Here is a 25,893-nt window from a genome sequence, read left to right as displayed (position 1 = left end):
GTGGATTCATAGATTTCATCAAATTTGGAATTTTTTCAGTCTTTACTTTTTCAAATATTTTTTCCAGTCTCTTTCTTTGAGCACTCTGATTACAAGCATATTAGACACTTGAAATTGTTCCATATCTCACTGATTCTCTATTCATTTAAAAAATATTCTCCTTTATTTCTGTGTATCATCTTAATAATGTCTATTTCCAAGTCTTCATGCTTACTAATTTTTACATCTGGAGTGTTAAATTTTCACAAATCCCATTTAGTGTATTACTCAAGTCAAACATTTTAGTTTACATTTATAGAAATGCAATTTTTGTCTTTTTTTATGTCTTCCATGTCTATACTTAAATTTTGAACATAAAGAATAGGGTTATGATAACTATTTTAATGTTTTTATTTGCTAATTCTAACGTCTATGTCAGCTCTGGCTTTTGATTGATTTTTTTCCTCTCATTATGAGTCATATTTTTCTATTACTTTGTCTGTTTAATCATTTTTTATTGAATTCCAGCATTGCAAACTTCACTTTTCTAGATGCTGGATATTTTTGTATTGTCATAAATATTCTTGAGCTTTGTTCTGGGTCACAGTTAATTTACTTGGATACTGTTTGTTCTTGCTTTTAAGAATTGTTAGGCAAGACTGGAGAAGTGTTTTAGACCAATTATTTCCTATGATTGATGAAGACACTTCAGTGAGCTCCACCTGATGCCCTACGAATCATGAAGTTTTCCAGTCTGGCTGGAGAGAAGAGAGGCTGCCATGCACTGTCACCTTTAACCTGTTCGGTGGGTTCTTTCCCTGGCCTTGGGTAGTTTCCTCACTCCCGTTCACTCATTAGCACTCTGCTAGAGAAATAAAGGGACTGGCTCAGATCTTTGTGTTCTCTTTCTGCGCAGCTCTCTCCTCTGCATCACTTTAGGGTGGTAAACTCCAGGCAGCTTTTTGTCCTCAAACTCTCAGCTTTGTCTCTTCAACTCAGGGTGTTGGCCAGACTCTGCCTCAGTTCTGCCTCCATACTCTATGGCCTGGAAATCCTCTCAACACAGAAATCTAGGAAAATTCATAAGGCACACAACATTTCTCCCCATCTTTCGGGCATCACTGTCCTACATTCACTGATGCTAGCTAGTGCCTTGATAACCCTTATTCCATATATTTTGTCCATCTGCGTTTTTTATTTTTCAGGTTCAGTGATAATTCTGTTCCCAGCTACTCCATCTTAGTTGGGAATGGATATTCCTAAGTGTATTCATTCTGATCCTAAACGACAACTGGTAAGTCTCAGCATTCTGAGCACTGAATAAGCACCCACAATGTTCATACAATCACATACAATCATGGAGTCTCAACTATTCCTCTGTGAAATAACCCATAAATAAAGAAAAAAAAAAAAAGATTTCTTTGACCTGAACTGTTTTTGTTGTTTAATGGGTATTGCTTTCAGTAAATATCTTATACTTTATCTTTTTAAAAATTGCTGTTTAAAATTAATATTTTTCGTACTATTCTTGAGTAGTGATATTTGTTAATGTGCTGTGCATTAATTTTGTTTTGCACTGCCAAGTTAAAGCCCTTTTCACTAGACTGTAAAGGTAAATCTAGAAATTACTTATTTTACATTTATTTCTTTTTAAAATCCAGGATGGGCCTGGGTGACTCGGAGCCCCTGTCTTTGGGCCCCAGCCCGCGGTCTCTGGCTGTGTGTGAGGCAAGATGTCGAGGTGCAGCTTGGAGAACCAGGATGCTCAGTTGTAAGATGCTGTCACAAATGTGGAGAAGTATTTTGGAGAGTTGTGCTAAATCTTTGCTGCTTATGTGCAGAAAACTGCCAGACTGGGATACAAAGCAGAGCTCCTGGTGAATGAAATCAATGTGTATGCCTCTACAGAGAGCCCAAATTTAAAGCAGGGCCTGAAAAACTTTGCTGACGAGTTTGCCAAACTTCAGGATTATCGACAAGCAGACGTTGAAAGACTTGAAGCAAAAGTAGTTGAACATTTGAAAGCTTATGGAACCATTGTAAAAATGAAATGAGATGACCTCAAAGTAACATTAACAGCAAGGAATCAAGAAGCTTTTCAACAGTTAACTCAGAAAGAATATGTCAGAGAAACCCATCTGACTGACATGTTATTTCACAGGCAGAAACTGAATTACAAAGAGCTACAAGGGATGCTACCTGCACAACTCGTCATCTGGAGGAACCTATTGACAATTTTGAAAAGCAGAAAATAATGGATATAAAGACTATATTTTCAGAATTTATCATTATTGAAATGTTATTTCACAGCAAAGCTTTAGAGTTCTATACTGCTGCCTACCAAAATATACAACAGATTGATGAAGAAGATTTAGAGGTTTTCCAAAATTCTCTGTATCCACCAGATTATTTATGTCATTTAGATATCATCAGAGCAAATTCAAAGTCACCTCTTCAGAGATCACTGTCAGCTAAGTGTTTATCTGGAGCAGGACAGGTAACTACTTGTTGACTAAGAAAGGATCAACAAGCAGAAGAGGATGATGAAGAAGATGACGACTTAGATGTTATAGAAGAAGAAAATTAAATTTCTTAAGTAAACTTTGCATTTCCATTTTCATCTCAAACGACTTGAAATCCAGATTTACTAAAACTGTAAAACTTTACACTGGATTCATACGTTAAACCTCAAAATGAAATCCTACTGGAAATGGAGAAATTATTAAAGGAAATTTATGCTGACCAATAAATAAATAAATAAAATTCAGGATGTGTCCATGTAAACATTATTTTAGAAGAATAAACAGGGGGAGGCCTTCAAGATGGCAGAGGAGTAAGATGTGGAGATCACCTACCTCTCCACAAATACATCAAAAATACCTCTACATGTGGAACAAATCCTACAGAACACTTACTGAACACTGGCAGAAGACCTCAGACTTCCCAAAAGGCAAGAAAATCCCCATGTACCTGGATAGGGCAAAAGAAAAAAGAAAAAACAGAGACAAAAGAATAGGGACGGGACCTGCACCAGTGGGAGGGAGCCGTGAAGGAGGAAAGGTTTCCACACACTAGGAAGCTCCTTCACTGGTGGGGACAGGCAGTGGGCAAGGGGGAAGCTTCAGAGCCACGGAGGAGAGCGCAGCAAGAGGGGTGCAGAGGGCAAAGCAGAGAGATTCCTGCACAGAGGATCATTACCAATAAGCACTCACCAACCTGAGACGCTTGTCGGCTCACCTGCCGAGGCTGGTGGGGGCTGGGAGCTGAGGTTGGGCTTCGGAGGTCAGACCCGAGGGAGAGGACTGGGGTTGGCTGTGTGAAGAAAGCCTGAAGGGGGCTAGTGTGCCACAGCTAGCTGGGAGGGAGTCCGGGAAAAAGACTGGACCTGCCTAAGAGGCAAGAGACCATTGTTTCAGGGTGCGCGAGGAGAAGGGATTCCTTCTCCGTCTGCCCACAGAAGGCAGAGCACCACCTAAGTGAGATCCAGAGAAGGGCACAAGCTGCAGCTAACAGCTCTGACATCAGAGACAGGCAAAACCACTAAAGCTGCTGCTGCAGCCACCAAGAATCCTGTGTGCAAGCACAGGTCACTACCCAGACTCCCCCCGAGAGCCTGTGCAGCACGCCACTGCCAGGGTCCCATGATCCAGGGACAACTTCCCCGGGAGAACACATGGCATGCCTCAGGCTGTTGCAATGTTACACTGGTCTCTGCTGCTGCAGGCTCGCCCCGCATTCCAGTTATGACTACCGTACCCCTCCCTGCCCCCGGCCTGAGTGAGCAAGAGAGCCCTAATCAGCTGCTGCTTTAACCTACTCCTGTCTGGGCAGGGAACAGACCTCTGAGGGTGGCCTACACACAGAGGCAGGACCAAAACCAAAGCTAAACCCCAGGAGCTGTGCGAAAATGAAGAGACAGGGAGATTTCTCTGTGCAGCCTCAGGAGCAGCAGATTAAATCCCCACAATCAACTTGATAAACCCCGCATCTGAAGAATACCAGAATAGACAATGCATGTTCCCAAAATTGAGGGGGTGGACTTTGGAACCAACTGTAGAGAAAGCAACTTGGGATTTGCTTTCTGCATCTAATTTGTTTCTGGTCTTATGTTTATCTTAGTTTAGTTTTTAGTGCTTATTATCATTGGTGGATTTGTTTATTGGTTTGGCTGCTCTCTTTCTTTTGTTTTTTTTTCCTTTTTCCCTTTTTGTGAGTGTCTATGTATATGCTCCTTTGTGTGATTTTGTCTGTTTAGGTTTGCTTTTCCCATTTGTCCTAGGGTCTGTTTGTTTGTTTGTTTGTGTGTTTGTTTTCTTTCTTCCTTTTCTTCTGAGCCCTGTGGCTGGCAAGGTCCTGTTGCTCCAGCCAGGTGTTGGGCCTGAGCCTCTGAGGTGGGAGGACCAAGTCCAGGACATTGGACCACCAGAGACCTCCCAGCCCCATGTAATATCAATCAGCGAAAGCTCTCCCGGAGATCTTCGTCTAAACACTAAGACCCAGCTCCACCCAACGGCCAGCAAGCTCCAGTGCTGGACACTCCATGACAAACAACTAGCAAGACAGGAAAACAAACCCACCCATTAGCAGAGAGGCAGCTAAAAGTCATACTAAGTTCACAGACATTCCAAAACACACCACCAGATGCAGCCCTCCCACCAGAAGGACAAGATACAGACCAACCCACCAGAACACAGGCACCAGTCCCCGACACCAGGGAGTTTACACAAGCCAATGAATCAAGCTTACCCACTGGGAGCAGACACCAGAAATAATGGGAAATACGAACGTGCAGCCTGTGAAAGGAGACCCCAAACACAGTAAGTTAAGGAAAATGGGAAGACAGAGAAATATGCAGCAGATGAAGGAGCAAGGTAAAAACCCACCAGACCAAACAAATGAAAAGGAAATAGGCAGGCTACCTGAAAAAGAATTCAGAGTAATGATAGTAAAGGTGATCCACAATCTCGGAAGTAGAATGAGGAATATACAAGAAATCTTTAACAGGGACCTAGAAGAACTAAAGACCAAACAAACAATGATGAACAACACAATAAATGAAATTAAAAATTACTCTAGAAGGAATCAATAGCAGGATAACTGAGGCAGGAGAATGGATAAGTGACCTGGAAGATAAAATAGTGGAAATAATTACCACAGAGCAGAATAAAGAAAAAAGAATGAAAGAATTGAGGACAGTCTCAGAAACCTGTGGGACAACATTAAATGCACCAACATTCGAATTATGGGGGTCCCAGCAGAAGAAGAGAAAAAGACAGGGTCTGAGAAAATATTAGAAGAGATTATAGTTGAAAACTTCCTTAACATGGGAAAGGAAATAATCAAGTCCAGGAAGTGCTGAGAGTCCTATACAGGATAAATCCAAGGAGAAACATGCCTAGACACATACTAATCAAACTATCAAAAGGTAAGTTCAAAGGAAAAATATTAAAAGCAGCAAGGGAAAAGCAACAAATAACATACAAGGGAAACCCCACAAGGTTAACAGCTGATCTTTCAGCATAAACTCTGCAAGCCAGAAGGGAGCGGCAGGACATATTTAAAGTGGTGAAAAGGAAAAACCTACAACCAAGATTACTCTACCCGGCAAGGATCTCATTCAGATTTGATGGAGAAATTAAGACCTTTACAGGCAAGCAAAAGCTAAGAGAATTCAGCACCACCAAACCAGCTTTACAACAAATGCTAAAGGAACTTCTCTTGGCAGCAAACACAAGAGAAGGAAAAGACCTACAATAACAAACCCAAAACAATTAAGAAAATGCTAATAGGAACATACATATCGATAATTACCTCGAACGTAAATGGATTAAATGCTCCAACCAAAAGACAGAGACTGTCTGAATGGATACAAAAACTAGACTCGTATATATGCCATCTACAAGAGACCCATTTCAGACCTAGGGACACATGCAGACTGAAAGTGAGGGGATGGAGAAAGATATTCCATGCAAATGGAAATCAAAAGAAAGCTGGAGTAGCAATTCTCATATCAGACAAAATAGACTTTAAGACAAAGACTATTACAAGAGACAAAGAAGGGCACTACATAATGATCAAGGGATCAATCCAAGAAGAAGACATAACAATTGTAAATATTTATGCACCCAACATAGGAGCACCTCAATACATAAGGCAAATATTAACAGCCATAAAAGGGGAAATCGACAATTAACAAAATCATAGTATGGGACTTTAACACCCCACTTTCACCAATGGACAGATCACCCAAAATGAAAATAAATAAGGAAACACAAGGTTTAAATTACACAATAGACCAGATAGATTTAATTGATATTTATAGGATATTCCATCCAAAAACAACAGAATACACTTTCTTCTCAAGTGCTCATGGAACCTTCTCCAGCATAGATCATAACTTGGGCCACAAATCAAGCCTTGGTAAATTTAAGAAAATTGAAATCGTATAAAGTGTCTTTTCTGACCACAACGTTATGAGACTAGATATCAATTACAGGAAAAAGATTGTAAAAAATACAAACACATGGAGGCTAAACAATATGCTACTAAATAACCAAGAGAACGCTGAAGAAGTCAAAGAGGAAATCAAAAAATACCTAGAAACAAATGACAATGAAAACACGACGACCCAAAACCTATGGGAGGCAGCAAAAGCAGTTCTAAGAGGGAAGTTTAGAGCAATACAGTCCTACCTCAAGAAACAAGAAACAGCTCAAATAAACAACCTAACCTTACACCTAAAGCAATTAGAGAAAGAAGAACAAAAAAACCCCAAAGTTAGCAGAAGGAAAGAAATCATAAAGATCAGATCTGAAATAAAGGAAAAAGAAATGAAGGAAACAGTAGCAAATATCAATAAAACTAAAAGCTGGTTCTTTGAGAAGATAAACGAAATTGATAAACCACTAGCCAGACTCATCAAGAAAAAAAGGGAGAAGACTCAAATCAACAGAATTAGAAATGAAAAAGAAGAAGAAACAACTGACACTGCAGAAATACATAGGATCATGAGAGACTACTACAAGCCAATAAAATGGACAACCTGGAAGAAATGGACAAATTCTTAGAAAAGTACAACCTTCCAAGACTTAACCAGGAAGAAATAGAAAATATGAACAGACCAATCACAAGCAATGAAATTGAAACTGTGATCAAAAATCTTCCAACAAACAAAAGCTCAGGACCAGATGGCTTCACAGGTGAATTCTCTCAGACATTTAGAGAAGAGCTAACACCTATCCTCCTCAATGTCTTCCCAAATATAGCAGAGGGAGGAACACTCCCAAACTCATTCTACGAGGCCATCATCACCCTGACACCAAAACCAGACAAAGATGTCACGAAAAAAGGAAACTATAGGCCAATATCATTGATGAACATAGATGCAAAAACCCTCAACAAAATACTAGCAAACAGAATCCAACAGCACATTTGAAGGATCATACACCATGATCAAGTGGGGTTTATCCCAGTAATGCAGGGATTCTTCAATATACGCAAATCAATCAATGTGATTCACCACATTAACAAACTGAAGGATAAAAACCATCTGATCATCTCAATAGATGCAGAAAAAGCTTTTGACAAAATTCAACACCCATTTATGAAAAAACTCTCCAGAAAGGGGGCATAAAGGGAAACTACCTCAATATAATAAAGGCCATATATGACAAACCCACAGCCAACATCATTCTCAATGGTGAAAAACTGAAACCATTTCCTCTAAGATCAGGAAGAAGACAAGGTTGCCCACTCTCACCTCTATTATTCAACATAGTTTTGGAAGTCTTAGCCACAGCAATCAGAGAAGAAAAAGAAATAAAAGGAATCCAAATCAGAAAAGAAGAAGTAAAGCTGTCACTGTTTGCAGATGACATGATACTTAAACATAGAGATTCCTAAAGACGCTACCAGAAAACTACTAGAGCTAATCAATGAATTTGGTAAAGTAGCAGGATACAAAATTAATGCACAGAAATCTCTTGCATTCCTATACACTAATGATGAAAAATCTGAAAGTGAAATTAAGAAAACACTCCCATTTACCACTGCAGCAAAAAAGAATAAAATACCTAGGAATAAACCTGCCTAAGGAGATAAAAGACCTATATGTAGAAAAGTATAAGACACTGAGGAAAGAAATTAAAGATGATACAAACAGATGGAGAGATATACCATGTTCTTGGATTGGAAGAATCAACATTGTGAAAATGACTATACTACCCAAAGCAATGTACAGATTCAATACAATCCCTATCAAACTACCACTGGCATTTTTCACAGAACTAGAACAAAAAATTTCACAATTTGTATGGAAACACAAAGACCCCGAATAGCCAACGCAACCTTGAGAGAGAAAAACAGAGCTGGAGGAATCAGGCTCCCTGACTTCAGACCGTACTACAAAGCTACTGTAATCAAGACAGTATGGTACTGGCACAAAAACAGAAATATAGATCAATGGAACAGGATTGAAAGCCCAGAGATAAACCCATGCACCTTGGTCACCTTATCTTTGACAAAGAAGGCAAGAATATACAATAGAGAGAAGACAGCCTCTTCGATAAGTGGTGCTGGGAAAACTGGACAGCTACATGTAAAAGAATGAAACTAGAACACTTCCTAACACCATACACAAAAATAAACTCAAAATGGATTAAAGACCTAAATGTAAGACCAGACACTATAAAACTCTTAGAGGAACACATAGGCAGAACACTCTATGACATAAATCACAGCAAGTTCCTTTTTGACTCACCTCCTAGAGAAATGGAAATAAAAACAAAAATAAACAAATGGGACCTAATGAAACTTAAAAGCTTTGGCACAGTAAAGGAAACCATAAACAAGATGAAAAGACAACCCTCAGAATGGGAGGAAATATTTACAAATGAAGCAACTGACAAAGGATTAATCTCCAAAATATACAAGCAGCTCATGCAGCTCAATATCAAAAAAAAAAACAAGCTACCCAATCCAAAAATGGTGGAAGACCTAAATAGACATTTCTCCAAAGTAGACATACAGATTGCTCACAAGCACATGAAAAGATGCTCAACATCACTAATCATTAGAGAAATGCAAATCAAAACCACAATGAGGTATCACCTCACACCGGTCAGCATGGCCATCATTAAAAAATCTAGGGACAATAAATTCTGGAGAGGGTGTGGAGAAAAGGGAACCCTCCTGCACTGTTGGTGGGAATGTAAATTGATACAGCCGCTATGGAGAACAATATGGAGGTTCCTTAAAAAACTAAAAATAGAACTGCCATATGACCCAGCAATCCCACTACTGGACATATACCCTGAGACAACCATAATTCAAAAAGATACATGTACCACAATGTTCATTGCAGCACTATTTACAATTGCCAGGACATGGAAGCAACCTAAGTGTCCATCAACAGATGAATGGATAAAGAAGATGTGGCACATATATACAACGGAATATCACTCAGCCATAAAAAGAAATGAAATTGAGTTATTTGTAGAGATGGATGGAACTAGAGTCTGCCTTACAAAGTGAAGTAAGTCAGAAAGAGGAAAACACCATATTCTAACACATATATATGGAATCTAAAAAAAAAAAACGGAGGTTCTGATGAACTTAGGGGCAGGACAGGAATAAAGACTCAGATGTAGAGAATGGACTTGAAGACATGGGGAGGGGGAATGGCAAGCTGGGACGAAGTGAGAGAGTGGCATGGACATATATACACTACCAAATATAAAATAGATAGCTAGTGGGGAGCAGCTGCATAGCACAGGGAGGTCAGCTCTGTGATTTGTGACCACCTGGGTGGCATAGGGAGGGTGGGAGGGAGGCTAAAGAGGGAGAGGATATAGGGATATATGTATACATATAGCTGATTCACTTTGTTATACAGCAGAAACTAACACAACGTTGTAAAGCAATTATACAATTATACTCCAATAAAGATGTTAAGAAAAAAAAAAGAGTTATGCCATGACGAACACAGAGCACATGAGCCTAAATTTTATCCTTGACTCAGCTCTCTGGGCATTCCGCTGATCTGCTAAGTTATTAATATGGCTTAACTTGCTCTTGGTGAACTCATTCTGCTTATCAGTGCCCATCTTTTCTATGTGCTTACATGTCATCTAATCAATACCAATCCATTCTTAGTTTGAAAAAGATCAAAATAAAATGTACTCTTCTATATATATTAAAATATATTATTTCTACCATTTTGAAAATTTGACAACTGCTATTTACTAGGCTTGAGGCAACTCTGATCTTCATGACTTTGAGGAGGTTCTGTCATTCTCTTGAATGGAGTTCACCCAGGTCTGGCAAATGGTCTTCATTATAAACGTTCAGATTTTATCTTACTATATTTTCACATGTGATAGTTTCTCTGTTCTTTTCAAGCATGTCATGGGGGTCAAGGAGTCCCACAGCCCCACTCCCAATAACTTCAACCTTTTCCCAGCATTGCCCTTTCTGGTCTACTTCTCTGAAATAGAGATAGCTAATAGAGAAAAGGCATTTTTTCCTTTAACCTTTTCTATGAATTTCAGACCATTCTGGGTTTTATTCTTCCCTGCACAGATTTTACTTTTTATAGACACTCAATAAATACATGTAAACAATTTTTAAATAATAAAAAAAGAAGAAGGAACAGGCCAAAACAATAGGAATATTTTATAATAAAGAAAACATAATTTTTGTGTAGATAAAACATACTAACTTATAGAACTTCATATTAAACGCTTAGACTATACCTACAGGTAAAAATCACTTTAACTGCTTTGCCTGAGTTGATTGCTTGCTGTTTCAAACTCCCTGGCAATTCAGTTAAATTGGTTATACCATTATATAATATGAAACTGACAGGTTGTTTCACTGAACTGACTCACCAAGTCAACCAAAAGTTGAACTGGTTGTATATGGAGCCATTAGACAATCTGGGAATAGTCTCATATTGGGTGCTGTGGGGCTTGGAGAGCACTAAAAAAAAAATTTGTGAATCCTTTCTTTTCCTGTGATGTTTTTATCAAAGGATTTTGAAGATACAACAGTATTAAATCTCCTTAGAGCTAAGCTGTTTTTGTTATCTGAAGAAATATAGTCATGATTGCAAATAGTCTATAACATGCATTTTAAAAATATCTTTATTGGAGATATTGTTGTGTTAGTTTCTGTTGTACAACAAAGTGAATCAGCTATATGTATACATGTATCCCCATATCCCCTCCCTCTTGAGCCTCCCTCCCACCTTCCCTATATTACCCTTCTAGGTCATCACAAAGCATCAAGCTGATCTCCCTGTGCTATATAGTAGCTTCCCACTAGGTATCCATTTTACATTTGGTAGTGTATATATGTCAATGCTACACTCTCACCTTTTCCCACCTTGCCCTTCCCCCATTGTGTTTTCAAGTCCATTCTCTATGTCTGAGTCTTTATTCCTGTCCTGGCACTAGGTTCATCAGTACTGTTTTTTTAGATTCCGTATATGTGCATTAGAATACAGTATTTGTTTTTCTCTTTTTGACTTACTTCACTCTGTATGATAGACTCTAGGTCCACCCACCTCATTACAAATAACTCAATTTCTTTCCTTTTTATGGCCGACTAATATTCCATTGTATATATGTGCCACATCTTCTTTATCCATTCATCTGTCGATGGACATTTAGGTTGCTTCCATGTCCTGGCTCTTGTAAATAGAGCTGCAGTGAACATTGTGGTACATGTATCTTTTTGAATTATGGTTTCCTCAGGGTATATGCCCAGTAGTGGGATTGCTGGGTCATATGGTAGTTCTATTTTTAGTTTTTTAAGGAGCCTCCATATTGTTCTCCATAGTGGCTGTATCAATTTACATTCCCACCAACGATGCAAGAGGGTTCCCTTTTCTCCACACCTTCTCCAGCATTTGTTGTTTGTAGATTTTTTGATGATGGCCATGCTGACTGGTGTGAGGTAATTTTGTAGTTTTGATTTGCATTTCTCTAATAATTAGTGATGTTGAGCAACTTTTCATGTGCCTCTTGCCATCTGTATGTCTTCTTTGGGGAAATGTCTATTTAGATCTTCTGCCCATTTTTGGATTGGGCTGTTTGTTTTTTTGATATTGAGCTGCATGAGCTGCTTGTATATTTTGGAGATTAATCCTTTGTCAGTTGCTTCGTTTGCAAGTATTTTCTCCCATTCTGAGTGTTGTCTTTTCATGTTGTTTATGGTTTCCTTTGCTGTGCCAAAGCTTTTAAGTTTCATTAGGCCCCATTTGTTTATTTTTGGTTTTATTTCCATTTCTCTAGGAGGTGTGTCCAAAAAGATCTTGCTGTGGTTTATGTCATAGAGTGTTCTGCCTTTGTTTTCCTCTGAGAGTTTTATAGTGTCTGGTCTTACATTTAGGTCTTTAATCCATTTTGAGTTTATTTTTGTGTATGGTATTAGGAAGTGCTCTAATTTCATTCTTGTACATGTGGCTGTCCAGTTTCCCCAGCACCACTTATTGAAGAGGCTGTCTTTTCTCAATTGTATATTCTTGCCTCCTTTATCAAAGATAAGGTGACCATAGGTGCGTGGGTTTATCTCTGGGCTTTCAATCCTGTTCCATTGATCTATATTTCTGTTTTTGTGCCAGTACCATACTGTCTTGATTACTGTAGCTTTGTAGTATAGTCTGAAGTCTAGGAGCTTGATTCTTCCAGCTCCATTTTTCTTTCTCAAGATTGCTTTGGCTATTTGGGGTCTTTTGTGTTTCCATACAAATTGTAAAATTTTTTGTTCTAGTTCTGTGAAAAATGCCATTGGTAGCTTGATAGGGATTGCCCTGAGTCTGCAGATTGCTTTCGGTAGGATAGTCATTTTCACAGTGTTGATTCTTCCAATCTAAGACCATGGTCTATCTTTCCATCTGTTTGTATCATCTTTGATTTCTTTCATCAGTGTATTATAGTTTTCTGCATACAGTTCTTTTGCCTCCTTAGGTAGGTTTATTCCTAGGTATTTTATTCTTTTCATTGCAATCGTAAATGGGAGTGTTTCCTTAATTTCTCTTTCAAATTTTTCATTGTTAGTGTATAAGAGAGCAAGAGATTTCTGTGCATTCGTTTTGTATCGTGATACTTTACCAAATTCATTGATTAGCTCTAGTAGTTTTCTGGTGGCATTTTTAGGATTTTCTATGTATAGCATCATGTCATCTGCAAACAGTGACAGTTTTACTTATTGTTTTCCAAGTTGGATTCCTTTTATTTCTTTTTCTTCTCTGATTGCCATGGCTAGGACTTCCAAAACTATGTTGAATAATAGTGGTGAGAGTGGGCAACCTTGTCTTGTTCCTGATCTTAGAGGAAATGCTTTCAGTTTTTCTCCATTGAGAATGATATAGCATGCATTTTGCATCATGGTACCAAGTGAGGAAATCACACCTAGAACTTAGAATAACCCCCTCTTGGCATCATAAACAGAGCACTCATATTAACTAAGTTAAACATACACTTGTAAGAAACTGGTCTAATATTTACCAAAAGACCATTGCAGAGCTGGAGTAGAAATTCCGTATGACATTCAATGAATGGATTAGTATGTTTGTTCTGGATTTACAAAGTATATCTTGGCACTCCTTGTCATTGAAATGTCAGTAAGCACTACAGTACCAATAAGCCTGCTTCAAACTTCTTCCTAATAGCTAGAATTGAGGTTTTTGCTCAGAATGTTATTTTGTGGTTTGAGACTTTGACAAACTAACTTGGAAGAACAGCACAGTTTCTTTTAAATCTTGTAGTTTAAAGTGGCATTGACAACTGCACCGTCACTATTCCACTTTCTCTCCTAACTCTGCATGTTTTTGTTAAGAAAGAAACAATACTGGCTGAAGTGAGCATTAGAAAGGAAGTAACATGTTCTAAGACAGGGGCTGGGGTAAAAGTAAGAGGAAACTATGATCTAAATGCCATGTTTCTTAGGCTCACATAATTTGAGTTAGAAAATAGTTTAACAGTCAGCTAATACATTTCCTAATTGTACAGATATTCTAGGAAGTGAAGTCACTCCGCACAGAGACAAGATAAAAGCCTATCCAAGCAGGTCTACTCTTAGTTCTCAGTCTTACCTGGTAGATCACCAGACTGGTTGACACTGATATTTCCTCCTCTCTGCCACTCAGCAGGCTTTCTAAAGGGGAAAGATACTGGCTGTGGCTGGCAGCAGTGTCTCTTCTTCCCTCTGCATGACACTCTCTTCCTTTTCCAAGGGATTTTGCTGGGAGAATTCCACGGCTCCCCACCAGTGTAGAGCCAGTGCTTCAGGGAAACACAGAGTAACTTGTGCTTATCAAAAACAAAGACCTGGAGTTCTCAGATAGGGAAGGCAGTTTAGGGGAGGGGTTAAGAGCACAGACTTTGGTGTGAATCACATGGATTGTTGTGTGAGATCGTTCAAGCTATTTTTAAAGTAATAATTGGTTTGGTCTCATAAATATCAAGTAAAGACTTTTCTGTGTGTAAATTACTTGACATAGTATCTGTTAAAAAATATTATCCATTGTTACTATATAATCAAATAGGATTACCCCACCTCAATATTTCTTTTCTTTACCGAACCTGTGATCTGATAGCCTTTCATTTTACTGATTCACAATTGGAAAAAAAAAAAAAAAAGGATATTTGTACAGCTAACAAATTTGTTGAGGCAACCAGGTTTTCATGCATCAAATATAAAGTATTTAAAAAACATCATTTCAGAATCAATACCATATTGTTATCCAAGTTCTGTGTCAAATTTATATGGGGCCACAGGCTTCTCAAAGAATTATGGGCTTGAAAAATAACAGCAATGGAGCTACATAGCCTGTATGTTGGTGATGGCAGCGACCCATAAGTATCTGAAGTTAGTGAGGTGGCTTTTTCCACCTCTTCACCCTTCTGTACACCATTTTGTTTGCTTGTTTGTTTTTTCAAGCAAGCTGGATTCAAAGGACTGAGAGCCATATGTCTCATTGATAACGGCTCTTGAAGACTCAGTGTAACAGCTGGATCAGGAAAAGTGAGGTGGTAAGAGAGAAAAGTCTGATAATCATTGAATCAATCAATGTCAAGTATCTTTGCTTCCTGTACTGAAACCAGAGAAATGTTATGTTGGAATATTATATAAATAAATTATTTTCCTTCATGTATTTTTAAAGATCTTTTTTTAATCTTTTTTTTAACATCTTTATTGGAGTATAATTGCTTTACAATATTGTGTTAGTTTCTACTGTACAATAAAATGAATCAGCTATATGTTCTAAAGATATTTTGATGAATGAATTATTAAATTCCTGAATGAAGGTAAGGAAGATGGAACAAATTTATTCTTGTCTATAAGATGTGTTTGGACATGCTGCAAAATGAATGGCTCTCAGCCTTCAGAAAGTGTGTTCTTCCCCCACGGTGTGCCTCTCTTTTGCTGTGATGCCACATGTGACACAAAACACAATTAGCTTTTCAGTTGGGCTCTGCATTTTTCTGATCTTCTAACAACTGGGTGTCAGATATCTCAATGTATAACCACCCACTCACAACAAGATTATACATTAGACTCTGTGCTATCTATTTTTATGAAAGATTTCTGAAAGCTAAAAGGAATAAATTAACTCTGCCAAATCTGTGATAAAGTTTCTTTCTCTGATTGTTAATAATATTTCCATGACTGTACAGTTAATACCCATCAAGGAAAAGACCATTTACAGTATCTTAAAAGGCAGACACTGAAAGTTATATAACATACATTTGATTCTTGGGGCTATATAGTCATATTTGCTCTGGACTAGATATTGTGGTAGTATCTAATACTAAGCTGTAAAATAACTATTAGAGTAAATCTTTTTGAATGCAATGTAAACACAAACCAACAATGCAAGACCAAGTATAGCATTTTTCTTTAGATTTCTCAGATTTTAACAATCTAATGCCTGTTTTCCTCTGAGTGGTATTTTAGTGTTAACACTTCTGTGTCCATACTTTGTAGAAATGTATAAGCTGGTGAATGCTTGGGAGTAGAGATGTTGTCTCTTTTTCACCATTAACTTCAGCACTGAGGAAAATGGCTGGCATAAAGATACTCAAAAGATACCTATTTATTATTAAATAAACAGTACATATCAGAAACTGTGGAACATGTACAATAATGTATATTTTATTTTTTAATTAATTAATTTTTATTGAGGTAATATTGACTTATAACATTATATAAACTATATTATATATATTATGTATGCAACATTATATTTCTACTTCTGTATACCCTACAACATGCTTACCACCCAAAATTTAGTTTCCATCTGTCACCATACAGTTGAATTCCTTTACCCATTTACTAGTGGTTACTCTCTGCCACTACTCTGTTCTCTGTATCTACTTGTTTGTTTTTATTTGGTTTGGTTTATTCATTTATTTTGTTTTGTTTGTTTGTTTATTCGTTTTTGTATTCCACATATGAGTGAAATCGTACGGTAATTGTTTTTCTCCATCTGACTTATTTCACATAGTATAATACCCTCAAGGTCCATCCATGTTGTGACAAATGGCAAGATTTCATCTTTTTTTATGGCCATGTATATATATATATATCCTTTCATCCCATAATGGGCACTTAGGTTGTTTTTATATCTTGGCTATTATAAATACTGCCTCAATGAACATGGGGGTGCAGATATCTTTTTGGATTAGTGTTTTCGTATTCTTTGGATAAATACCCAGAAGTGGGATAGCAGGGTCATATGGTAGTTCTGTTGTTAATTTGGGGAGGCATCTCCATACTGTCTTCCATAGTGGCTGGACCAATTTACATTCCCACCAACAGTGCACAAGAGTTTTGATAATAGCCATTCTGAGAGGTGTGAGGTGATATCTTATTTTAGTTTTGATTTGTATTTCTCTAATAATTAGTAACATTGAACATCTTTTCATGTGCCTGTTAGCCATCTGTATGTCTTCTTTGGAAAAAATATCTATCCAGCTCCTCTGCCCATTTTCTAATTGGGTTGTTTGTGGTTTTATTATGGGGTTATATGAGTTCTTTAGCTATTTTGGATATTAATCCCTTATCAGATATATTATTTGCAAATATCTTCTGCCATTCAGTAGGTTGTCTTTTCATTTTATTGGTGGTTTCCTTTGCTGGGAAGAAGATTTTATTTTGATGTAATCCCATTTGTTTATTTTTGCTTTTGTTTCCCTTGCCTGAGGAGACATTTCTAGAAAGCTATTGCTAAGACCAATGTCAGAGTGTACTGCCAATGTTTTCTTCTAAGAATTTTATGGTTTCTGGTCTTTAACCCATTTGGAGTGAATTTTTGTGTATGGTGTGAGATAGTGAGTGGCCCAGTTTCATTTTTTTGCATGCAGCTGTCCAGTTTTTCCAGCACCATTTATTGAAGAGAATATCCTTTCTCCATTGTATGGTCTTTGCTCCTTTATTATAAATTAATTGTCCATATAAGGGTGGGTTTACTTCTGGGCTGTCAATTCAGTTCCACTGATGTATGTATCTGTTTTTCTGTCAATCCTGTGCTGCTTTGATTACTATGGCTTTGTGATGTAGTTTGAAGTAGGAAATGTGATACCTGCGGCTTTGTTCTTTTTTCTCAAAGTTGCTTTGGCTATTCAGTATCTCCTGTGGTTCCATATACATTTTAGGATTTTTGGTTCTATTTCTGTGAAAAATGTCCTTGGTATTTTGATAAGGATTTCATTGAATCATTAGACTGTTTTAGGTAATATGGACATCTGACAATGTTAATTCTTCCAATCCATGAGCACAGAATATCTTTCCATTTATTTGTGTCTTCTTCAATTTCTTTCAACAATGTCTCATAATTTTCAGTGTACAGGTCTTTCACCTCCTTGGTTATATTTAATTCTAGATATTTTATTCTTTTTGTTGCAGTTGTAAATGGGATTGTTTTCTTAATTTCTCTGATAGCTCATTGTTAGCATATAAAAATGCTACAGATTTTTGTATATTGATTTTATATCCTACAACTTTACTGTATTTGTTTTTTATTTCTAATAGTTTTTTTGGTGGAGACTTTAGGGTTCTCTATTTATAAAATCTTATCTGCAAACAGTGACAGTTTTTCATTTTCTTTTTCAGTATGGATGCCTTTTATTTATTTTTCTTGCCTAATTGCTCTGACTAGGACTTCCAATACTATGCTGAATAGGAGCAGCAAGAGTGGGCATCCTTGTCTTGTTCCTGATCTTAAAGAAATAGCTTTCAATTTTTCACCATTGAGTGTGATGTTAGCTGTTGGTTTTCATACATGGCCTTTATTATGTGGAGGTATGTTCCTTCTATTCTCTCTTTATTGAAAGTTTTTATCATAAATGGGTAATGAATCTTGTCAAATGTTTTTTTCTGTATCTTTTGAGATTATGGTATGTTTTTTATCATTTATTTTTTTAATGTAGTGTTTCATGTTGATTGAATTGTAGACATTGAACCATCCTTGCATCCTTGGAATAAATCCTCCTTGATCATGGTGTATGATACTTTTGATGTATTGCTGAATTTGGTTTGCTAATATTTTGTTGAGGATTTTTGCATCTGTGTTCATCAGAGACATTGGCCTGTAATTTGTGTGTGTGTGTGTGTTGTCCTTGTCTGGTTTTGGCATGAGGGTGACGTTGGCCTCATAAAATGAGTTAGGAAGTATTCCTTCCTCTTCAATCTTTTGGAATGGCTTGAGAAGTATAGGTATTAAGTCTTCTTTGAATGTTTGGTAGAATTCAATGGTAAAGCCATCTGGTCCTGAATTTTTGGTTTGGGGGAGCTTTTTGATTACTGTTTCAACCTCTGTACTAGTGTTTAATTTAGATTTTCTATTTCTCCAGTCTTGAAAAGTTGTGTGATTCTAAGATTTGTCTATTTCTTCTAGGTTGTCCAATTTGTTGTATAGCTGGTCATAATATTCTCTCATAATCTTTTGTGTTTCTGTGGTTCAACCAAGTTGACTCAAAATTAACCATCACAAGTCCACTCCTTATCATCTTGACACCCTCATGCATCTCCTTAAACCACATTTAATCTCCCAATAAAGACAATAACTAGGTCCTACTTTTACCTATCATGATACAACTATCCCATGTACAACGAAAAGCACATTTATCTTTTCCCCAGAAGATGCAAAGTCATTGGATAATGTTTACTCTTCTCCTTGATATCTTGTAACAAACATAATGTAAAGCTAACAATACTTAAATACTATGATATAAATTCAGTACATCTGATGTGACATGATAAGGGTTAAAAGAGTGAAGAAAACAACAATATTTGCTTTAAACACACACACACAAAATATTGATAACAAAATAAGGAAGTATTACTCATGACAATGACAGTCCTCATTTTGGTAACTGGTTACATGGCTGTGGTTGTAGTTGGTATTTACAACTACCTTCTTCCATTACCCACTCTGTATTCCCTTTGCCTTCAGCAAGCACCTTAGCTGGTTGTGGTTCTTTACCTGGTGGGTGACCAAAACCTTCATTCTTAAAGGGTCAAGGCCATTGGAATCCCTCACTGAATTGGGTTGGCATAGTTTTCCATTGACCTTAGTCACAGGGCATGGCAATATTAAGATGCCCTAATTCCAGACGTACTCTTACTTACCTCCATTGTGGAATAGCAGTCCACTTTCCCCTTCGTAGTCAGGATCAGCCAGCACAGTAACTCCCTTCTTTGCCTATTGATTCAAAGGCATGAGGAGCCCAAAGTGGTCAGGCAACAATCTAAACTTGCAGTTCAATGGAATCGTTGTGTCTCCTGATGGAAATATTCCTCCCTTTGGAACTAATCCCTCTAAGCCAGTAGAGCATAAAGTCATGAGACCAGAAGGCAAAAATTTTGCTTGTGTTTCACTAGGAGTAATAGTGAGGGGTGCCATTCCCATTTCTGTCACTTGATTTTTGGACCTGTGAATCCTGGCTATGAGTGAAATAGCACCCTGTATTGGATACTAATTCAGAGCATATACAGCCTCCTGTGAGGCTGGTCCTGACTGAGACCCTGCTTCACAATTTCTTCATAAACTCAGAGACTAAGTTAAATTATCCCAATTGTAACTTACAGCTTTTAGGGTCCTATATCATGACTGTATTATACTTCATGCTTCTTAGACTAAAAAGATTATAATGTTTACTTGTTATAGAAGAATTTTGGGATCTTTTTTCTTTAAAAGGAATTACCCCCAAATCTTCAAGTATTTGCAGCCTTGCCTTAAGAGGAGAAAAATATTGACTTCCTAAATGGAATTCTCAATGATTTTCATCACATTATTAATGGAACATTCAACTAATCTCACCTTTTACAGAGAAAGGATCAGTATAAGACCACCAGGAAAAAAAAAAAAAAAAAGAAATGAAGCTATTATATATTTTCAACCTTAAAGTTTAGAAGTGGGTAATTATAGTTCTTTGGCTTGCGTTTTCCATTTTAGCTCTTTAAAGTTTACTGGAGGATGCAAATTATGCCATCAAGCCATCTTGTGCTCTTTAGGGCTTTGTGATAAAATAATTAAACAAAAAAGGTTTCTCTCCAAAAACATATTGATTATAGCACAATTCTCCCTTCCTTCAAATGTTAGAATCTGAATTCCTTAGGTCAGAATGTATTCCAATATGATAGAAATACATGAGCATGAAACTTCAAAAAAATAATGAGTGTAAGAAAGAATGATAATAAAGGGAAAAAGAGGAAGAAGGAAAGGGGAAAAGGTGAGTTACTATGATGTTACTCTAAGAAATATTTATATTTTATAATAATTTCAGAAAGCAAAATTGACTGCAATGATAATTTAGAGGAAACAAATAATGGGGAAAGAAACGATATGGCCTTCAAGAGCGGCTCTGGGCAAGGTTACTAAGTCTGGGATCAAGCTTGAAGACATCTCAGAACCCTCAGTCTTCCATCTGTTATCCACTGCAGCAGACTTGTGGTGATGGGAAATGGAATTTCTATACTGTTCACCCAGGGTTCTGACTTATTGCAGATACAGCTAGTTTTCCACCCCATATCTAGCCTTCTCTTTTTCTTAGTAATGGAACTTTGATTTTATTCTATGGAAGCTGCATATACAAATAAATATTAAATTCTCCAGTCTTCCTTGCAGCCAAGTATGGTACTTGACCAACCACTGAATTGTGGTAGATTCCGGCCATTGAGTTATAAGCAGACCTGTTTGTTAGTATTAATTTCCTAATTGCCAAGTTCAGTAGGTCCATTTCCTATATGTTGCCTCTGAAGCAATTCACTTTATTTTGTTTTTTATTTATCCTGAAACTCTGTCCTTCCTTTGCTTTCAAAACAAAATTCTGTATTTTCTTCCCTAACATTTTAGCAACTCCTTTCAACTTCTACTGCCACTACTTTAGTTAAGATCTGAGTAATTGCTAATCTGTACTATAGCAACGAATTCTTAATTAATCTCGCAGCCTCCAATTCAAATGTAACTTCAGTTTGTTATGCACAGAATCACCTTATTTTCTCTAATCACTTTAAACTAGCACAGTTTGAGGCTGAGACTATGAGGCAGAGAGTTAGAGAATAATTATTATTACTGTGACTGTATTCTCAGGATGACATAGACAAGTAGATTTCAGGAACAGTGGGACATGACAAGAAATAAACATTTAAACTCATGCATATGTGGTCAATTAATTTGAAGTCAAATAGTCTCTCCAATATACGGTGTTGGGAAAACTGGAGAGCCACATGGAAAAGAATGACACTGGACCCCTATCTTATACCATACACAAAAATCAACTGAAAATAGATTAAAGAATTGAACATAAGACCCGAGACAGTAAAACTCCTAGAAGAAAACATGAGGCATAAGTTCCTTGCCATTGGTCTTGGCAATGATTTTTTGGATCTGACATCAAAAGCAAAGACAACAAAAGCAAAAATAATCAAACGGGATTACATCAAACTAAAAAGCTTCTGCACAGCAAAAGAAAACACAAAATGACAACCTACAGAATAAGAGAAAATATTTGCAAGCCACATATCTGATAAATTGTTAATATCCCAAAATAGAAACTCATACAACTCAACAGCCAAAATCCAAACAATCTGATTAAAAAATGGGCAAAGGACCTGAATAGAAATGTTTCCAAAGAAGATATACAGATGGCCAACAGGTATATGAAAAGATGCTCAATCTCACTAATCATCAGGGAAATGCAAATCAAAATTACAATGAGATATCACTTCACACCTGTTAGGATGTCAAATCAAAAAGACAAACGATAACTACTGCTGCGAAGGAGAAAAGTAAATGTCTGTACTGTTGGTGGGAACATAAACTGGTGCCGCCACTATGGAAAACAGTATGGAAGTTCCTCAAAAAATTAAAAATATAACTGCCATATGATCCAGCAATTCCACTTCTGGGTATGTATCCATAGAAAGCAAAATCACTATCTGGAAGAGATATGTGTACCCCTGTGTTCATTGCAGCATTACTCACAATAGCCAATATATGGAAACAAACTAAGTGTTCATTGACGGCTGAATGGATATACAATAGAATATTACTCAGCCTTAAAAAAAAAAAGGAAATCCTGCCATTTGTGAAAACAAGGATGAATCTTGATGGCAGTGTGCTAAGTGAAGAAAGCCAGATAAAGAAAGACAAATACTGCATGGTATCACTTATACGTGGAATCTAAAATAGCTGAGCTCATAGAAACAGAGAGTAGAAAGTAGTTGCTGAGCCTGAAGGGTGGGGGAAATAGAGAGAGGTTAATGAAATGGTACAAACTTTCAGTTATAAGATGAATAAGGTTTGAAGATATAATGTAAAGTGTGGTGACTATAGTGATAACATTATATGGTATAACTGAAATTTGCTAAGAGAGTAGAACTTACATGTTCTCAGTAAAAAAAAAAAAAAAAAAAGGTAAACATGTGAGATGATGAATGTGTTAATTAACGTGACGGAGGGAATCCTTTCAAAGGTACACATATATCAAATCATCATGTATACTTTAAATATCTTACAAATATTATGTGTAAATTATATCTTAATAAAGCTGAAAAAATTTAAATGAATAAATAAATAAACCTAGCTATAATGTGCCATGGGAGGATGGAGGGAAGAGTGACTCTTGGAGATGATAGGAAAATTCATCAAAGATTGAATAACGTTAAGGTCAGTCTTAAAGGATGCGTATGAGTTTGAAAGACAGAAGGGAAGAACTCATCAGTAGAAAGAAAAACGAGCAAAATTGCAGAGGCGTTAACGTGTACCAGTATTTGGAGAATGCCAAGCAAGTCCATGGGATTGGAATTTTCAGTGGGTAGGGAGAAAAGCACGGAAGGTCATATAGGCCGGCAGTCTTCAAACTAGCCTGTGGCTACAGAAGAAAATTTCCCAAAGGTGAACTGGCATGGGTGACCTTTTTGGTAATCAATTTCTAGATACTTTTTTGCTAACGTCTTTTTAATTACTTGCCGTTTTAGCCTAAGTATTTTTTTTTTTTGGCCAAGTGACGCGGCATGTGGGATCCTAGTTCCCCGACCAGGGACCGAACTCACACCCCCTGCAGTGGGAATGCAGAGTCTTAACCTTTGGACCTCCAAGGAAGTCCCAATTTCTAGATACTTAACTTCTAAACATACTCTTCTAAAACTCCTTCAGAATGTCTCTGTTTTCTAGAAGTCATGCCTAATTTTCTTTCTCATCTTCCTTTTACAATAGACCTTCTCCCACTTTACAAAGGAGAGGCATATCTCTTACACAGTTTATACAGTTTATTTCAGTTTAAAGAGTAAACTGAATTTTACTGTGGCTAACTTCCCAGGGGTACAAATCCACCAGTCACTGAACAAAGAGACTATATATATATATATACGATGTGTGTGTGTAATTAAAAATGCTGTATTCTTGTCAATGCTGAGATGTTCAGCATTTTGGGTGAGGCAGGATTACTTAATGTTTATTTAATTACCTCATCTTATCCATCTCTGGATGATTATGAAAGAAAGCATGGCTCCAGAGACTGTGTCTCATGAGAGTAAAGCAAAGATTTTATTATAAGAAATGCTGAAGGTTGTGATGCTTTATTTTATCCAAATGACACACTGGTAGCAAGACTGATCTATTTATCTATCTGTCCACTTATCCTTCCATTTATCACTTATCTCTCATGCAACTATCTTAGAATTCAGAAGGAGATGATTACGATAAAAATACAAATTTAGGGCTTCCCTGGTGGCGCAGTGGTTGAGAGTCTGCCTGCCAATGCAGGGGACACGGGTTCGGGCCCTGGTCTGGGAAGATCCCACGTGCCTCGGAGCGACTGGGCCCGTGAGCCACTGGGCCCGTGAGCCACAACTACTGAGCCTGCGCGTCTGAAGCTTGTGCTCCGCAACAGGAGAGGCCGCGATAGTGGGAGGCCCGCGCACCGCGATGAGGAGTGGCCCCCGCTTGCCGCAACTGGAGAGGGCCCTCGCACAGAAGCGAAGACCCAACGCAGCCAAAAATAAATAAATAAAAAATAAAAATAAAAAGGAATTCCTTTAAAAAAAAAATACAAATTTATATGTTTATTTGAATTGAAAAATAAAGACAGGATTTCTTACAGAAAGTCTGATTTGACAATGAGGGCTGGCTTTGCTAATTAGGTCATATGGTAGACATTTACCATAAACTGAATGATCTAAGTCTGTAACTCCAAAGTTCTGACAAAGACATACTTAAGATACATTAGATTAAAGCACTTTATCAAAATTTATTGTAAAGGCCAAGTTTTATTAAAATTAGCAATAGCTAAATTTTCCCAAACCTTTCTGTTTAACTGAGTGCCTCTAAGTGAAAGAGTAAGAGAATTAGTAATTGTCACTGAATAAGTTTGGGTAAAATCTATTTTTCATATGTTCCAGAAACTGAAAAGTGACAAAAGACTCTGTGTGATAGTCACGTAAACAGCAGCTAAGTGTGCCGTGTAGATCTCCTTCCAAGAGCGGACCTGCTGTGAGCAGTGTAGGTAGCAGATGTCTCCAGCTGCCACATCTCCAGTTCCACCGTGATGTTCACAAGGAGGTCATGCTTACCCTAGGCTACTCACAGCCAGTGACTGAGCCTGGCAGAGTGACTAGAGCTGGGCCATTTCTGCCAACACCAGACTCTCCCAACAGTCATCTTTGCTCTGGGGCTGCCTTCTGGCCTAAGACATTTTCAGGGCTGTGCTGTATCCTGAGGCCCTTCAAACCCAGTTTCCTTTCCTTCCACCTCTTAGGTTTAGATCTGCATTGTAGTCTGAAGCCTTTCTCTGTTCCTCGCTCCTTTATCTCTTGTAGGTATATCCTATATAAATCTTTGACATTTCTAATGTTGTCTTGGTGTCTGTGTCCCTATCTGACCAACTCTAATACTAGGGCATCAAATCCTTTTCAGATTCTTTGCTTTCAAAAAAAAATTGAGAGAGGACCTAATCAAATTGTCCACTCCCAAATAAATGAAAAATAAATTTGCGTAATAAATCTGGGATTGGGCCTATCAGAGTTAAGAGTAATCTCATACCCCGTTTGGGATGAATTCAAGAATTCAGACCAAGGCCAATTGTTGCATAACTAAACAGACACAGGGATTGGTTCAAGATGGGCATACATTCCAATCTGGAGAAATGATACACAAGGAGAAGTTTGTTGGGTAGGCTGGGAAAGAGTTTTCCTGTTCTTAAAAATAGATAACCACTGGAAGACAGCTCCTATTATCCTCTGGATACTCTGTATGTGGATATGAAACCAAAAATCATCATTTTTACTCGGTGAAGAAAGCAAGCAGAGGAAAGGCCAGCAAGCAAAGTGCTCACGAACAAGGGAACTGCAGGGGGGCAGAGGTGGGGTGATCTGAATAAGTAAGTTGATCCTAAAGCCCTCCCCTTC

At 37.5% G+C, this 25,893-nt stretch overlaps 1 pseudogene; it reads left to right on the top strand.

Moving 5' to 3' along the window:
* The first annotated feature begins 1,712 nt into the window (after positions 1 to 1,712).
* LOC132350840 (CBY1-interacting BAR domain-containing protein 1-like) lies at positions 1,713 to 2,566 on the top strand (annotated as a pseudogene).
* The last annotated feature ends 23,327 nt before the right edge of the window (positions 2,567 to 25,893 follow it).

The sequence above is a fragment of the Balaenoptera ricei genome, chromosome 1 (assembly GCF_028023285.1).
Source record: "Balaenoptera ricei isolate mBalRic1 chromosome 1, mBalRic1.hap2, whole genome shotgun sequence".
Classification (NCBI taxonomy): domain Eukaryota; kingdom Metazoa; phylum Chordata; class Mammalia; order Artiodactyla; family Balaenopteridae; genus Balaenoptera; species Balaenoptera ricei.
Note: the sequence above shows the minus strand (reverse complement) of the source record. Positions and strands in the feature narration are given on the sequence as shown.